Raw genomic sequence first — 17606 nt, 5'->3', positions numbered from 1 at the left:
TAAACTTGAAATATTGAATACCTTTCACAACAACACAAATTTAATCAAATACTAAATGTTTGTTTAAACAACAACATTATACAGTAAGCATGAATATCAAATTGTTTTGATATTCAAATAATTTAGGACCTGCAAAATAAGACAGAATTCAAATTTGAAAGCAAATAGCAAATTTAAATCAGAATATAAAAACAGAAAATAGAAAAGAAAACAGAAAATAGAGAGAGAGAGAGAGCCTTACCTGGCAGGCCACCGCAGCCCACGTTGCCAGCCCAGCCCACGAAGGAAGCCAGCCCAACCCGCCGTAACGCTTCGCGTTAAGGAAAGAAGGGAGGCGTCGTCGTCTTCCTCTCCGGGGACGACAGCGCAGAGAAGAGCCCTGGCCACGTCCTCGTCGCGGATAACCTCGGCCCGGACGTCGCCAAACCCTCCAGAACCGCACCCTGTCGATCTCGCGTCCGTCTTATCTTCAGTGCGTTCCGATTCGTGCCCAAATCGTGCACCACACACACCGCCACATCCCGGCCGTCTCCGTCGCCATGCCACCGCTAGAGAGCTTCCCTAGCTCTATAAATACCCCTGTGGCATCACCGTGTAGTCCTTGTTCTTCGCCACCCTTCCAATCCCTCTCTAGTTCTCCCAAACTCTCAGCATCATCTCATCACTGCCGCCGGAGTCGAGGACAAATTCAACGAATGAGACCACCCCAAGCTCCATGCAGTAGCTCGTTGGATGCGCCTGACGCTGTAGATCCTCCTGGCGGAAGGAATCGAGAAGGGGAGCTCGGAGCGACTCAAATTTCTGTGTTCCCTTTTCTCCGGCCATCGCCGGGAATGGCGAAATAGGGCCAGCTCTAGTCCACCATCGACCACTCCAATCGCTTCCTGGTGAGATTGCGCACCTCTAGCACCCTCCAATCCTTCTCGGCATCGCTTGTAGCTCGATTTCGAGATCACACCGGCGTGCACCGCCGCGGAGACACTCGCCGGAGCTAGCTCCGGTGACCTTTTCGTGGCGGCGTCACCACTATCAGGCTCAGTATGGCGAGGCGGTTCGTTTGGCAATCTCCGCGCACTCGCGGGATGGCCAGAACGCCGACGCCGTCGTTCACCGGCGCGTCTCCGGCGAGACTGACGTGGCAGGTGGGGCCTCAGGGTGTAGTTGACTGGTCTTCGCCCTCGTGGCATTTGACCTGGTCAATGGACCCACCTGTCGGTCACTAGGGTTAGATCCAGATCGGTACAGTTAGTATTTCTCTTTAATTTCAAATTCCAGTAAATTCCTGAAACTTTGTAAAATCATAAAAAATTCATTTCAACTCAGAAAAATGCAAATAATATATAAAAATGCTCACAAAAATAAACTCTATTCAAATAAAATATAAAACAAAAATGTGTGTCAAAATAAAAATTCACTTATTTTTATCTTTATTAATTATGTCTTTCTAATTGCTTAAAATGCAAATTGAATTCAATAATTAGTGAAGTTTCAAATTTAAATTTTAACTATTCAATAACTAATTAAAATGTTAAGATTAATTTTATTTATCATATTTACATTAACTTACATTATTAGTGGTAATTCATAAACCCTAATTTGCAAATTACTATTTTCTATTTTCTTTAAATAGTAATAACTCAAGAAAATATTATAAGTCAATATTATTTTGGTAAATCAAAACTTATTTACTTAAACATCTTTAGTTAACAAGTTAATTATTTTAAACCTAATAACAATTATTAAACCCTGATTCGTAATTAAACCAAAATAGGAGTACTCTAATTATTAAATCTTGTGAAGAGTAATAAAATGTCAAACCATCACTAATTTTGATTCAAAGTAATTAGTAACCACAACTCTCTTACCAATTATCATTTTAGGAGTTATACCATAGCTTAGAAACCCTAGTTTCAATTTGAGAAAGACCTTGATCCCATTATTTCATGTGATCATTCCACCTTAGAACCAACTCTAAAACCCTAGATATGTGTCACATATGATCATGGGAGATTTACTTGACATATAGAACCCTAATTAGCAACAATTGAATACATGCTTAGGATCCACTAGCATAAAATCAAGTCACATGAGATTATCATTTCATGTCCCTATTCTTAATTAAAACCTATATGATTCCCTAGTGTCACCTAGGTATAAACCCTAACTTGTTAATTGAATTAGTACCATTGACCACTCCTATACACCATACCATTAAGATCAACCTCAATCATTAAACCCTAGTAGAACCATAATGATAAACCCTAGTATCAACTTTGTGTACCAAATCACATCACATGTTCCTATCCAACTAAACCTTACTTAGGAAATGATAAACCACTTAGCCTAGAAACTATTAGATATTATTTGGTAAAGCAAATATGAAGTCATAATAAACCCTAACTCATAGCAACACCTTGATAACCATCCTTTGATATGATGCTTAAGAGAAACCATAGTAATAAACCTACTAATACTTGCTACATGTAGATCACTTCTACTTAAGCACCAACCAGTCATATTAGTAAACCCTAATAGCACTTAGCTCCTCTTTAAAGTAGTTCATATTCTTATTTTAATCTGTTCTTCAAAAGTTATCCTTTTGAAGTACAAATGTCAATCAAACCTTAGAAGCCTAATCCTTCTTTGAAATACTCATTATTTCTTAAACAACATGTTCTTCAAAAGTTATTCTTTTGAAGTATAGTATAAGTAATCATCAACCATGTTCTGTAGAACTTAAAATTGACAATTGTTCTTTAAATATTATTCCACCATTATTCTTTATGTGTATGATTGTTATGATGTCTTATATCACTTGGTTATGATGTTAATATAACCAAACCCTAATAAGAACCTTGTTTGAGAACCATTCTAAAAGTGCAACCAACCCTAAAGAAATCTTTACAACTCATACATCCTAAATCATCGAGGTTAGGTTACGCTCGGGACGATTGCATCTCATACTATGCATTATAGCATTTTTGCCAGTTCTTTAAACATTTCCTTACCGGACGATGATGGTATTTCAGCATTTGGAGTTCTCACGTATCGAAGCTTTTGCCTCGCATAATCTTGCAGATCAAGAAAGGCAAGTTCATCGCTTGCTCATGTCATTTGATTATTTGTATCAAACTATATGCAAAGTACTATACTTATCACTCATGCATTGAAAAGCAAAGTATTATTTTACAATTATGAATATGACTATGTGGTGGGCAATGGAACCATGGTATGTGTTGATATGGTGGAGGTTCCATTGCATGGGTACTACTCATCTAGGACTAAGTACCAATGCCGTCCAGTGATTCTAGCGCCGTACATATCGCGTTGACCATAAGATCTATAATGGCTCTGGGGAAGTCAGCCGTATCTTTTCCCTTCTGCACGCCAACGGATCTGTAGAGCCGGTGGGGTGTTGGAGGCACTGCCGCAATAGGTTGGGATAGCCTTTTAAATCCCCATCCATTAGTGATGATAAGCTCTACGATCTATGATGGATTGTCCGGAGTACACCGTGAGTAAAGCCGTATTATCGGGAGAAGTCTACCGGGGGTGTACGGTTGGACAAAAGGGTGGGTTTGCAGTGGTCGCGGAGAAGGCAGTGATTGGCTTGGATCTTATACTCGGGCCTCACACCAAAGGAAGTGTGGACGGGGACATACTCTCAGCCGGCAACATGGTTAAGATCTCTTGTGGGGTAAAGTAACGCACCTCTGCAGAGGGTATCAAGAATTGTGACTGTCACTCCCTGTTCCGGGAAGGGAACTGCGAACGCGGCAGGAAAGGAACTCCACGAAGTTCTAGTCAACTCGTGAAGGCCGACGGGCATAGTTTCAGAATAAAATAAACCTTTTGAAGAAATGTTTATGAAAACTTGCATTGTCCTATGACTTTCTGGTCTATGGCTGTAGCTAGTGCATGATACACCTATTTCCTAATATGAACTTGCTGAGTACGCTCGTACTCATTCTATCCCATTTGAACCCCCTTCTTAGATCAAGGCACCAAAGAAGAAAATACCGTGGAACTCGAAGACAAAGGAGTCAACTGCAACAAGATGAAGAATCCAATCAAAGAAGTCAATGGAGTCAACTTCTGCATCAGTTATAATGGAAACCTAGACTAGTAATAGAAGGGAACCTTTCCCTAATCCTAGCACCTAAGTAGCTAGATTTCTATAGCAAGACAAGTAGCTCTTGAACTTGTGTTAGCAATAAGATAGACTACGGGTCGTTCTTCTGGAGCTTTATTTGAAGTTTTACCTCACTGTAAAGTAGGAGGTTGTGTTGATCTTATGTAAACAGTTCGTGTGTACTTCTATAGACATACCTTGGACTCGCATATGTTTCTGTTGTACCACTCTGAGAGATGTAATATGAGTGGAACGGTGTTTCACTTGTGTTATGTCAACGACTTGTGTACTACACCATGCAGTGGTACGCTGGGTCACCACATCTTCGTATCATATGCTATCGTCGTGCGACCCTTAGGCATCTAGCCGCCCTTACACCTATCTTGGGTGTAAGGGCGGCACCCCGCTTGATCATTGTTTAGTAGATCCGATCCGTTATGATTGCTCCTTATTCTTCAAGGATTCGTTTAATATCTGCATAGTTAGGCCTTACAAACGGGTTGAAGGATCCAGTGGCGCGTAGGGTGTAGTTTGCTAGCCCTAGACAGGATGTTCCGAGGATCAACCTCGTGTTGGTTTTTAGGCCTTGTCTAGGGTCGGTTTACGAACACCGTGCGTGGCCGCGAGGCTCAATCACGAGTAGGATGTTCCGATTATGCGGTGAAAACTCTAAATCGTAGTAGGTCGCTTTAGCTTTATTTTGATCAAGCAGGACCACCATCTGATCGTACACCTCGTACGCATCATGGGTGGATCGGCTCCTTGAGCCGATTCACAGGACAACCTGAGAGCCGATCGAGGCTCGTATTTAATGTTTACGTGTATGCCATGCGAGAAACTAAGCGAGGCACATCCAACACCTTCCCGACCGGGTATAGGTCGGGTGGCACGCCCTTGCATCAGCATCGGACGTGCGTGCCGAAGGCTTTGCGGGCCGTCGCTCGGAGGGACCAGGGCCAGCCGCAGTCCTGGGAGCCTACCGGCTCTACTGTGTTGCCCGTCGCTGCCCGCCGGTGGGTTTCTGACCGCAACAACGTCAGACTATCTTGTGGCGGCGACCGCGAGGTTGGCCGGCGGCTGCCCTGATCCCGCGGTTAGCCGCCGTCGGTGGTGATTGGCGCTAACACGTACGTGGGATCAAGAGGTTGTACCGCTCGTGTGAATAAGATGTTGACGAGTATGGCATACCTATATGTGGGCATACTGGATTTTGGATTTAGGTTTGGACATGGGTTTGGACAACATTGGTTGGGTTTGTTTGAGCTTGGAGGGATGGGGTTCTACTGGAGCAATCCTCTTTGGCAAATGAATTTTGTTTGCCAAAATGTTTCACACATGGAACATACATGTACAATAATATTAAAATAATTTTCGGATGAGCCTAAACAATATCACACATGCACTGATATGTTCAATCATGCAAAAAAACTAGACACACACACACATATATATATATTTATATATATATATAAATAAATAGGACATATTCATGCTACACCCGGGTGTAGTTACTCCCATGTGTGTTTCACACAATCTAGGTAGTATCTATCATACCGAAGAGTATATACATGTAGTATGAAGTATATAAGAATATTTTGGTAGTATATATACTACTTTGTAGGTAGTATGTACAATCTTTTACGTACACTATTTCTTTACGTACAAATATGCATGTATTTTGTATATATGGTGCAAACTATGGGTGTATTTAAATTTTTTTCACCAAAATTGGTATGGAGTATCTTAGATACAATATACAAACATACTCAAATCGATAAAGCATCATATATACTTTTGTATGATCGTATACGAGAGATGGGTGTAGTTACACCCAGGAGTAGGAAGTATTTATCCTATATAAATAAATAAATATATATATATATGTGTGTGTGTGCGTGCGTGTGTTTGTGTGTATCAAGTAAATCTTCATATAAGCCAAAAACAAGCGTAAACATACACATTAATAGTACGTAGGGCCACGCTATCAACATTGCCGAAAACCTTGCCATTTGCCTCCATGGCGGTTCCCTAGAGATGGCCATGTACGTGGTGCTGGGATGGGAAAACCTTGAAACAACTAACTAAATAGAAGTTGCGATGGTGGGAGATTGGGTGTGATTGATTGCCTAGGCCGATCTTTCGCGCTCCTGGCACATGGCTCTAGAGGCATCACCTCCCGACAACATGGAAAAACCATGCATGTTTTGAGTGTTGTTTGGTTCCATGCATCCAATTTTCTTGCACAAGGATAGAAACATGAGCCTCGGTGTTTAGTTGCATTCATGAGCTCCAGTAATGCAATGTTTGTGTCTTTGTGATATTGCTCTCGTCTCTTAGTAAAGTGCTGGACTTACGTCCTTCATCATCGCACTTGCAAATAACTCGAAACCACTTTGTTTATGGGCCTCACAATTTAATACTTACAACACGGAGTTGTGGAGAACAACAAGATGCTAGTGGGCAAAGGAAGTTTCAAACAATTAACCGTGTGTCGTGAATTTGAAGAATTAGTCTAAAAAGGGCCCAAACATGAAAATGAAATTAGAGATTTCTAGTTACCAAAACTCGAGATTAATTGCCGGAATGGAATCACATCATTGATGTGCGATCTTTTTCTTGTATACCTCATAATAAATGAGTGGACTGACAAATAGATGAATGAGTTTGTAACACGAGAGTTATGCCAACCATCGTCGTCGTGCATTTTTCTTAATGTAGAGCTCATTTGGGATAGCATGAAAGTTATGATAATTAGATGGGATTAGGTGAATTAGTTTAAAGAACTTCACCGGAACAAATCTTATGCATGTGCAATATTGCATCCCCAAAGCCACCCACGTGTACTTATTGCGCCCTCCCGAGCCTTGCTCTACCTGGCATGTCTCAAGATGGCATGCGTGTATCCAATTACCCTGGTTTTGCACCCCGAGAGCCAAGCGTAACCGGGTTCCATCAGCAACCTACTAATCACACACATAAAGAGTCTTATGTGTGTGTGCGCGCGATCTATTGCTTGTGTATATCCTAGAGAAGGAATAAAACACAACCGCCCATTTGTAAATTGCATAACATTGAGTTAAACTAACCCATTGCTTATCTTGAATTTAGGCATGGGCAACCCGGCCCTAACCTGGGTTGATCAGGTTAGGCTCTAGTTTTTCACCCAAAGCCCGGCCAGAAAGCCCAAAGTAGGCCCAAAAAACATGTTTTCTCGAAAGTAGGTTATTTTTATGTGATTCTATTTAGAAAATAAGTTTTTGATGCAAAACATGCGTAATTTCATTGCTTCAGACTGGGCCAATATCGGGCCTAGCATTTTCAGGTTGGGCAATTATTAGGCCCGGCCCGAACCCAACCCTGTTGGAGGAATGCTTGTACATTTGAGTTGCGTATTGGATTTTTTGCTCTCACACAATTAGCTAACCCAACTAGCCAAAACACAACCTGAAAAAAAAAAAGCCAAAACACATGCTAGATAGAGATCCGAAACGGGTGGAAAAGAAAACCCAGAAAATAAAGCAGCCAGCGAATCTCCCCTTGTCTTCTCCGGATCTTCCCCGGTAGTACATACTAGTACATCATCAGCCACACATCACCACGACACAAACACAATCCGAAGACGAAGAGGAAACGAAACGAAAACCCCACCACACAAACGCTTCCGCCTATTTAACGCCACCCACCCTCCCAACGCCGAGCCGAAACCCAACACACCGCCACCGCCCTCGTCGCCGGAGAAGAGAAGAGCGCAGAGAGAGAGAGAGAGCGCGCGCGCGTCCGGATCCCTCGCCCGCCGCAGTCCCCGCCGGAGCTCCACCCTTTTCCTTATTGGGCCCGTTGAAAGTCATCACGGCTAGCGTTGCAGCCCTCCGGCGCGGCCACGCTGCTGCGCAGGTGGAGCCCACGGCCACCATCGCTTCCTCAAGCCCCGCCCCGCACGGCGGCCGCGGGGCCCTCCCGTCCGCCGGCGGAAGCCCCTCAGACCTCCTCTTCCTCGCAGGCGGCGGTCGTCTCTGACCCGCCCGCCCGCTAACCAAATCTCACCCCTAACAATCCCGTCCCGTCCCTTAGCTCACTGACTGATTCCCCGAGAGAGAAACACCCCGAGAGAGAAACAGAGAGTAGTGCAACCAGCAGAGCCAGACAAGATCGACCTTTTCTTCGTAAGATCGATGGAGATGAAGCTCACCATCAAGAGGGTGCCCACGGTCGTCTCCAACTACCAGGAAGACGCCGGCGCCGGCGAGCGGCCGCGCGCAGGGTGCGGGAGGAACTGCCTCGGGGATTGCTGCCTGCCTGGTGAGTCTCCTTATCCTAGGTTGAATCTAGTGTCGTTTTCTTCACGATTCAGATCAGAATCCTGTGGTTGTATTCTGTCATAATAGGTTACGGTCTGTCAGTTGCTTATTATGGAATCGACAATCTTTTTCATATATTTGTTCATGACGATTTTTTTTATTTTAGTAAAAATGGAATCTGCCCACAAAGCAGGGGATCTTTTCAACTAAACAATTGCCTTTGCCACTTGTACTAGAAACCATGTTCTTTATTAACGATTTTTACTATTTTTACCACTGGATGATGTAGAACTGTCACCGTGGCGGTTGACCAGATGTAGTTTATTTTCTACAACCTGGTTAGGATAAAAATAGTAGTCACTTGCATGCTTGAGTATCATAGGGATCTGTCGGAGAATTCTTGTTTTTGTCAAAAAATTCTATACTTTTTTATCAGAAGAACCAAGGTATTAAAAAATAAACTAGAACCGAGTTTTTTCAGAGCGATAAATTAACATTTTTAATAAAATTGGTAAACTAACACTTGTTTCTTTTGCTGAGCAGTTTCTGAGCTTCCTGTCTATGCTTTCAAGGCGAACCTGAGAAAGCTACCTTCACAGAAGGATGCTGTTCCCACTGATTTCTTCATCAATCTCCTTCTTGGACAGGTAAATAGAAGCTCATCATCAGTAATTTTGCGCAGGAGAAAAGAAGTCTAGATAGTTTATAATTTGTTTTATACGGCATTCCTAAATGGCGCCATCTCCTAAAAAAGATGTACTCTGAAGGTGTTTTCCAGATAAATGTGTTTGTCCCATGCACGGGGCATCCCGTGCATGTTTGTGCCGTAAGGTTCAGTGGTTCACGTTCGATGCTTTGAGATTTGTGCTGTCACGTATCATTCTGTTTCATTAAGTTTCAAAAATCCGAATCGATTTGGCAAGCAACGAAACGGGAGGTCCCGTGCATGGAACAAACACCACCCTCGTCTTTTCCATGAATTTGGAAGTTCAGGATGCATGTAAACTATGCTCGAGCAGTCACAACCCACAACTTCGTATAATAACTTGTAAGGTGCATGTGATTTGTTACAGAGTGTTACACATTTAGAGTAATAATCTTTTATTATGAACAGGTAACATGCTTGTGTAACTGTAATTCACTTGTTAGATTGGTTTGATGCTCTTATGGTTGTTCCTTTTATGTTGTAATTACCCAGCTGAAGATATTACCGTATTTATCAAAATACCACCAAATAGCACAGGCAGTTTGATATTTTATATAAGCAAGTATCGGATAACCATAACTAAAAAGTTCAAAATAGCACGATTAGATTTTTCTGAGTGCACTGCAGTACTTAATTGGACTATACCAAATTTTCTTGGAAATTCATTATTTTGTTTCTTAACTTGCAGTGGGAAGACAGGATGACCCAAGGCTTGTTTCGATATGATGTCACTGCATGTGAGACCAAGGTTATCCCCGGCAACCTTGGGTTTGTTGCTCAGCTGAATGAAGGGCGCCACCTAAAGAAGCGCCCTACAGAGTTCCGCGTGGATCGTGTGCTTCAACCATTTGACGCTGCCAAGTTCAATTTCACCAAAGTTGGCCAGGAGGAGGTGCTATTCCAATTTGAGAATGGCGGGGGTGATGACAGCTACTTCCTGAAGAGTGCCCCAATCACTGTTGCTGATTGTGCTCCCAACGTGGTTGCAATTAATGTACATCCTGGTCCTGAGCCAATCTATTTGATTTCCAACTTGTGTATTCTTGATGCTAATACCTATTTTGCTATTTTGCAGGTGAGCCCTATTGAATACGGCCACGTTCTTCTTATCCCCCGTGTTCTGGACCATCTGCCTCAGAGGATTGACCGAGAGAGCTTTTTGCTTGCACTCCACATGGCGGCTGAGGCAGCTAGCCCATACTTCAGGCTTGGTTACAATAGTTTGGGTGCCTTTGCAACTATCAACCACCTTCACTTTCAGGTATTATACTTCAGACTGCACCGAAGTTTACTTTTCACAGAACTTGCTAGCTCTTCATGTACCTCAGTATACAGAACTGTGTGCACAACATTATTGCCATGCTGTATTCACTTTTAGTCTTCAAATAGATCCCAAATCACACAACATGCATATTTGAAGTTTTTTTTTAACTGGTGGCATGGATGTTGCACTTGTAATAGTGATAGTAAATTTTCTGGATTTGGGAAGCAAAACGAACTATCATTGCAACTCTTTGGCCCTATCATATGTATCATTTCTTCACTTCCATTGAAGTAGTGGATTGCTTGCTTAAAAAAGGCAAGTAAGATGCACTGTAGGTTGGAGTCATATAATTTCTCGGGATGATAATTAGTGTCATAATGCACTGTAGCTTGTTCATAGCTTGTCTACCATTTTATAATGACACTTACATTAATTGTTTTGCAATCCAGGCTTACTACCTGACAGTGCCATTCCCAGTTGAGAAGGCAGCTACCCAGAGGATTCCCCTTGCTGAGGGTGGGAAAAGAGTGGGGTGAAGGTGTCGAAGCTGATGAACTACCCTGTGAGAGGACTGGTTTTTGAGGAAGGCAACAGCCTGAATGATCTGGCCGATGTGGTTTCAAGTGCTTGCGTTTGGCTGCAGGACAACAATGTGCCCTATAATGTGCTCATTTCAGACTCTGGCAGGAAGATCTTTCTCTTTCCCCAGGTAAAATCATTACCTGATTGCCCTTTTTCCTGTACCCGTGTACTCCCTCTGTTAGGAAATAAATTTCATAGATTTGTCTAGATTTTCATGTATCTAGACGTGTTTTAGTTTGTAGATATATGCGAATCTACACAAAACTGTGACACTTATTTCCAAGGAGGGAGTAATAGTTGTAATTTAGCTCTAGCAAATTGTAATCACAAAGTGGAATACTGTTGGCACATACTTTAATCTGCAAACACATCAGGGGATCTTGGTAAACCTTTTCGATTTCTTATAGAGAAAGTAAGGGTGTAACATAATGTAGACATGATATCTACAGTTGATTATAAATGTTTATTCCTCTCCAATGCTTAATTCTAGTCAAATCTGTTTCCAAAATGCAGTGCTACGCTGAGAAGCAGGCTCTTGGGGAGGTGAGCCAGGAACTGCTGGACACGCAGGTGAACCCTGCCGTTTGGGAGATCAGTGGACACATTGTACTGAAACGGAGGAACGATTACGACGAGGCATCAGAAGCTTCAGCATGGAGACTCCTTGCGGAGGTCTCCCTGTCGGAGGCACGCTTTGAGGAAGTGAAGGCCTACATCTTTGACGCCGCTTGTCTGGTTCAGTCCCACGTGGAGGATGAAACAGAGGACGCCGTATATGCACCTGTGCCTGTTGCCCCTCCAGCTGTCACAGAGGGCTGCCTCGTCCGTCAGTGAGATGATTGATTCAGAAGGTTGTCTTTGGTCTTCCTCAAGGTCTTCGTCGTCATTATCTCAGTCAAGTCACTGGTTGCCTAGCTTGGCCGTAGTTGAGCTTGCTGGTCTTAATAAAGATCCATGTGATCGAACTGCCTGCTGTATATGCATTTGCTACTCGCTCTTGTTTCTTGTGTCCTCTGTTTCTCTCCTGTGGAGAATCTGGTATTCAGTAATCTGCAAATATTTTAGCAGAGAACCATTTGTACTGCCTGTGTTGTTTCAGCACTGAGTTAATATGATGAACATTATTAGTACTTATCTGTTTCATCTTGTACAACTTTTTCTCCTCCGAAACTCATTAGTCCGGACTCTTGCTCCTCCGCAACTTTCTTTTGCTGGTGCGCTATCATGTCCTGGTGTAATGAAAATCCCTCAGAGAGTAAATGATGCCAAGCCATGTACTATACTAAGAGAGGCACCCAGGAAGTGTCAGGGATTAAGGGCCTGCTTGATTCATGAAATTTCAAAGGAAGCTTGTAGGATTCTTACCCATAGGAATTATTCACACAGTGGTCATTTGTAGGATTCTTACCCATAGGAATTATTCAGGTAGTGGCCAGTTGATTTGAAGGAACATGCCCTCCAAAATTCTTTCCTATAGGTCGATCCATATTACTTGATGCTAATATGGATGTATCTTGCTAATATGGATGTATCTAGACTTAAAAGGAGGGAGTACTACAATTTCATAGGAATTCTAAAGAGGTTAAACCTTTTAGAAAATTCATGTGTCTGACAATTATGACATGTACCCAATCTCTATATACCCAATCTCTATATAAATTTCGTGCGTTTTTCTTGTAGTGTAACCAAACGTTGTCTCTAATTAATTCCTACATTTCATATGCCATGACATACTGTTCATGTGTTTTTCCTATTCCTACATTTTTCAAATCCTTCAAATCAAACAAGCCCAAGAGATTAAGACTTCCATCGCTTCAGAGTTCCAACTTTTCTTCTTTTTTTTAAAACGGAGAGTTCCAACTTTTGAAAACATTGCCAAAGAGTGCGCATCTTGTGTGAGAGAACATGGTGGGCAACAGATCACTTGTGGAATTCAGTTCCAGGTTAACAAATTTTCCTTTTCCATCCGAATAATATGGCTGATTGTCGTGATAAAAGCACGCTTGCACAAGGCAAGAGAACCTTGATTTGCTGTAAGTATGCTTGCACATAGGCTTGGTGCACGAAGGCCACAGCGAGGGTGCAAACCCTGATGCTATTTTGGGGATGTTTCGCCAAAGGATCGTCAACGTGATGCATACTAGAAGGGCATGTTATGTAGCTTGGGTTGATTTTGGGGCTCACAGGTTCACTGGTGCGAGCACACTTTCTCATTCGGAACGAGTCACAGTGTCAGACCTGTTGCTGCTTGGTTTAGGCCAAAAAGATCCTCTTGTTTGTTTGCACGCAGCCAATTCCAAATGTCGATGGAGATGACACTACACCTTGGTTTCTTCTTCTTCTCCTCCTCCTTCTTCATTTCATTTCTTCACTTCTTCTTCTCCTTCTCACATGGTGGTCTAGCATCCGACTTTCCACATTGCGTTTGTCCACTCGAACATCTTCTTCTTCCAGGCTTCATTGTCGCCCGTCTCCACGCTATGGCCGGTCTCAACTTCATCAAAAGTGACAACATTTTCGAGAAAGTCATCCTCACCCCAACCAAAGATCCAGTTGTGAAGAATGTAGCAAGAAAGTACCAACTTCACTTGAGTGTCAAAAGTGTGGAACAATTTTGGTCAAGGACCTTAAACCTGTTTAAACCTGTTTTTCAATGCAGCAAATGCCCCCTAAATGGTGACTCTAAGGGTTGAGTGTCTCAGATTAAACAACTCTTTCACATAGGTGGTACCTTATTTTTCTGAAGGAAGATCGAATCAGGGTGGTCCTGAGATTTCGGAGGCCCAGGCGAAACTAAAATTTTGGGCCCCTCTTACTACTTTTTTTTCACATATATGAGATGATGACAAATAAATACTTTTAAGTATACACAACTTCAATATTCATATAAAACAATGTTTACATGATACCTTAAAATTTTCTCTGCCAATTCCTAGAAGCAAAGTCCGTGACGATGGAATCAATATCAAACTCGTCCACTAACTTCTTGTCAATGTATAGAGTTGCGAAACCAGTTAACCCTGCTCCTACAAATAAGAACAACAAATACTAATCAAAATTCAGAACTCAAATTATAGGCGAGCATATAGTAGAATTCCAAGAGAACTGCAACGGGTGTTCTTACCTTCTATCCTAATCTAATACGTAGATTGGATGAATGCCTGATTGACGATGGCCAGACTGGGACTGCCAACTGCGACGGCCACTGGCCGGCATACTAGCAGGCATCACCGTAGTCGGCAGGAGGGCAGCAGTCAGCAGATCGTCCCACGGTCGGTCGGTCGCGATCGGCGAGAGCGAGGGCAGGAACCAGGCGGCCTGGGCGATAGCCACGAACCGCGAGAGGGCAGGCAGGGAATCGAGGCGTCGGGCTCGGGCAAATTGGCGATGTTTCACATATCGATAGATGGAACGGATTTCAGGCGATGACTCAAGTCGTGGCCGGCCAGCCGGATTGGAAACCAATAGGAAAAGAAAGGTCCAATTGTAGACCAAGCTATCTCAAATCGTAAAACTGCTCTCTTTTTTCTGCAATGTATAGTAAGCTTATATAGAAAATATGGGCCCTCGATTTTTCTGGGGCCGAGGTGGCCGCCCCGCCAGACCCTCCCCAGGGCCAGCCCTGGGTAGAATACCAGGTCGGCATGCATATCCAGCATCTTCAAGGTAGGACATACCCTTAGAGATTTGCAGCCCATTAGGCCTTGACAAGCTGTCGGACAGGATGCTTGCATCATGAGCTGAAGCCTCCTAGCCAGCAAGCACGTATGTGAATCTCATATCGAAATCCGCAGCTGCTAGCACGTTTCTGACTAGTGTAGTGCTTCCTCCCACGGAATGCTGCAGACACTGCTCTCGGTACCTTTGCCGTCACATGAGTACCATCAATGGAATCCTGTCAAACAATAAACTCACATTTATGTTTCTGACAGTACCATACATCTCATAAGTACAACGAACATGATTTTGAACTCACCCTAAAATACGAGAATCACCTAGCTGTCCTTGATCTTAGGTGGTGTGTTGTTTGATGGTGACTTGACCATTTCACCTCTGAGCTCCACAATTACGTACAACATCTGCTGGAAGTACCGGGAGATAGTCTCCGTGGATCGCATGAATGTGTTATGGATGATTCTGAACCTTTAGTTATGACCCACAACATGAAGAAACATTGCGACTTATTCTTTGATAGAGGTGTGGATGCTATCAACTAGCAATCCACTCTCCCTAAACGTTTTCACAAGTGCATAGAAAGGGGCCCTTCTCATCCAAAGTATTTGGCTAGCCTCTACCTCATTGCAGTTGTAGATGTAGTTTAGGTTGGATATCCTCTCCTCATCTCGTTGTAACATAGGCCCGTAGGTGACAAGAGGAAAAGCATCACACCTGACTGCTCTCTTGTGCACCATCAGGATTCAGAATTGAATGACAACGATGAGTGCTGCGGCGTGATGCACAAGCTGTAGCTGGTCGATCTACTCAAACAAGATCTAAGCATTACGAACGGTCTTATCGAACCAAACTAGTTCTACCAACATGAATATAACACTAGAGTAGAGCAGAGGAGTTTTCCCTTACCTTTGTCATGGCAGAGGATGGAGACAACCAGAAGTCGGAGAAGATATGCACAGGGTCTGGCGCGGCAGGACACGACGACCATGGTACGGCGCCGGAGACTGAAGGGCGGAGCTCCTCGTCCAGAGCACGGCCAGGGTCAGATGCGCGAGTGCAGATCTGGATCGCCACAGCTGGCGGTGCAAAAATTGGGGAAAGGGAAATTTCTTGAGGGGGCTAATGGAGAGGGTAACTAAAGAGGAAAGTTACCGCTACCTTTGTCGCGCAACGCCGCTCGGATTTCGCCTTCTCCCTCCATGCCACGGCCGAGCGCTCGTGCCAACGGCATTGTCGATTTTCGTCGCGCTCGGACCTGTTCCTAGAAAAACGGCCAAATTGAACGTTCCTCCCGTGCCTGTTCCGGATATGCTTTAAGGTCCGTGCTGTGCAAGAACTTGGAGACGAGTGTGCATCCAAACGAGGCAAAAACCGTGTCCCACATGCGAGCCAAAGGTCCCCAGACTACCAAACAGGGCCCAAAGTACTCTACTGATCCAGGAAGATAACTACCAGCTCTATTTATCCGCTGAAGAAGCTGAATTCCATGCTTTCTTTGAACTTTGAAGGACACCGCTGCTTGAGTGAATCGGAAAACCGGCTTGTCCTGAGTCCGGCTATAGCTCATAATCCAAACAAGATTAGCGAAAGTGACTTTACATCCTTTGCAATGTTTGTTGATGAAGCGGACTATGTTCAGGAGCTCATTATCAGTGATTGCAATGCTATTCTGATTAATCAACAAAGCTCTCTTATAGTCTTATTTCTCTCAAGAATGAAATAAAGATGCACGAGTTATGTGAGGGTGTCGCGGTGTTAATTGGTTCGGTTGCAACAATCGTTGTGAAGTTGTGTGTTACGCTGCTTAATTTCTTTTTTTGAGGGAAGAGAGAGTTTCATTGCATCTTAATATCACAGTTTATAATGTCATCCACAACAAGATGATCAACTTCTGTTGGGACATGCCCCATCCAGAAGTTATTGATAGCATATAACCTAGATAATTTGGCAAGCTCGTGTGCTACCTGGTTGCTCCCTCTTCTAATTTTACAAACTTCGAAATTACTAAATCTCGCTTGAAAGGTCTCGATCTCATCATATGTGCGCCAGAGGCACGACAACTTTTGGTTTCTTTTCTTGATCGCCTCCACAACAGCCGGGATGCAAGACAGGCAATAGCTTCAGCTTCTTCTGCATTTGTACATGTCCCAGTACCTCTGCAACTTGCCCAAAGAACCTTTCCAGTATTATCTCTAGCAATACATCCCACATAGCTCTTGCCGTCTTCACTGGTGAAACTAGCGTCGACAATGATTTTTACCCAGCCGTGTTCAGGTGGCTTCCAACACTCCTTGGTGTCCTTCCTCCCAGCCGACATCCCAGACGCATGACATGCTGCAATGGGCGTACCTGCATTTGATATAGGCTGTTTGCCTTTTTCGTTATCATGTTTCCTGCAATTTAGCATAAGATCCTGTAAATATCTATGCAAATACCGTACGGAGTCAGAAATTTTACACTCTCCTTTGTTATGAATAACATCACAACGCAGATGCCAGGACCTCGAAAGGATCATAAGAATAAGGCCCCTCCTGTCATTACTAATGTTTGCCAACAACATAAGAAGCCAATCAGATCCAGTATACATAAAGTTGTCCTCATCAGGAATGCTCCATTTATTTCTCATCTCCTGTCTTAAAGCTTTAGCTTTTGTGCACTCAACCGGGGTATGGTAACTTGTTTCATCTTTGCAACCACATATCTTGCAGATGCAGTCTATCTCTAAGTTTCTTTTGAATTTATTGCTTTTTGTGGCAAGATTATCACAAGCCACTCGCCAAGCAAAAATTCTGATCTTGTTTGGTACTGGAGCATTCCAGATAACTTTCCACAAGTCCTCATAGCTAAAGTGTTGGGAGATACGGAACAGAGAAATGCACGGGTCGTCCTCCTTCAAGGGCGACTTGGGCGAACCCTAGCCACCGCCGCCGCCTTCCCCTCCCCCTCCCC

At 43.5% G+C, this 17606-nt stretch overlaps 1 pseudogene; it reads left to right on the top strand.

The window, feature by feature from the left end:
* The first annotated feature begins 7835 nt into the window (after positions 1-7835).
* Positions 7836-12112, top strand: LOC124651563 (annotated as a pseudogene).
* The last annotated feature ends 5494 nt before the right edge of the window (positions 12113-17606 follow it).

This window comes from Lolium rigidum, chromosome 5, assembly GCF_022539505.1.
Source record: "Lolium rigidum isolate FL_2022 chromosome 5, APGP_CSIRO_Lrig_0.1, whole genome shotgun sequence".
NCBI classification, from domain to species: domain Eukaryota; kingdom Viridiplantae; phylum Streptophyta; class Magnoliopsida; order Poales; family Poaceae; genus Lolium; species Lolium rigidum.
The sequence above is the reverse complement of the archived record's forward strand: the minus strand, read 5'-3'. Positions and strand labels throughout refer to the sequence as shown.